Source organism: Tursiops truncatus, chromosome 7 (genome assembly GCF_011762595.2).
Source record: "Tursiops truncatus isolate mTurTru1 chromosome 7, mTurTru1.mat.Y, whole genome shotgun sequence".
Taxonomy (NCBI): Eukaryota; Metazoa; Chordata; class Mammalia; order Artiodactyla; family Delphinidae; genus Tursiops; species Tursiops truncatus.
This window is the reverse complement of record NC_047040.1, coordinates 73,118,914-73,120,080: the sequence shown is the minus strand read 5'-3', so window position 1 is coordinate 73,120,080 and position 1,167 is coordinate 73,118,914.

Genomic DNA, 1,167 nt, shown 5'->3' with positions numbered 1-1,167 from the left:
TCCTGGGACCTCAGGGACAGAGAGGCCAGTGGTTGGGCATACAGTGATGTCACGGCACCATTCCACAGGGACAGGCTGCAAAAGACAGCAAAGGCCTCAGGCCAGCAGAGAGTGCAGGGGACAGTGTTGCTGGTTACTCAGTGGTCTTTGGGCCGTATAGGTACACATCTGTATACAGTGCAGGGAGCAGCTGCTGGCCAGAGCCTGACACTGAGAATGTGGCTGACACATTTCAATGTAGAAACAATGTGTCTAAGAAGGTTACTGGGGGGAGGGGGGTGTAGAGGGAAAAAAGAAATCACATCCTTACTTTCTAAGGGCACAGGGGAAAGTTGGCTTCACATCCTACCCTCACTTTTCCTTGTTTCTCCCATTGTGCCCTTGGTCAGGAAATGGAAGGAGGAAGAAAACTCTTTCAAAGAGAAAGAGGCGAGGAGGCCATTGTCTTAGAAGTTTGGAGAGTGCAGGAGATAAAAGAAATCTTTCTCTTTTCTCTTATCCTCACAGCCTGGGGTCAGGGCAAAGCCTCAAGGTCCTGGTTGTTTTGAGGGACAGCTGTCCTTTGGTTCAGGGGAAATCAGACAAGAGCTCTGGCAGAGAGGATTAGAGGTTCTCTACACAGAGCAAGTGTGTCCCCAGGACTGTAGCCCAAGAGAACTTTTCCTGTGCTGCTAGGCAGCCGGAGGAGACCCTTACATGGCTGAGGAAGGGGATACCTAAGAGACACCCCCCTGGCAAGACCCTCTTCCATTACATTATCCATGGATCTAGGGAGATGGGCTGCTCAAAGCTAGGCACAGAGAAAGAGCTCAGCTCTTGCCAGCTTTCGTGAGACTGCTGGGCCATGTTTAAAGTACAATACAGTAGGTGATATAAAGGCAAGCGGTTTATTTAATGGCCCCTTAAATTAAAACTATCCCACACCCAGTGTGATAAATGCCTTATCTTTGGGGTACATGTCTCACTGACCTGGACTGATTTATTATACCCAGGCAGTCAACTCAGAGGCAGGAATGGAGAAACGGAGGAGGTTAGTTTTTTGTTTTTTGGGTTATTTTGTTGTTTTTTAAAAATTTATTTATTTTTATACATTTATTTATTTTATTTTATTTTATTTTTGGCTGCGTTGGGTCTTTGTTGCTTCACACAGGCTTTCTCTAGTTGTGG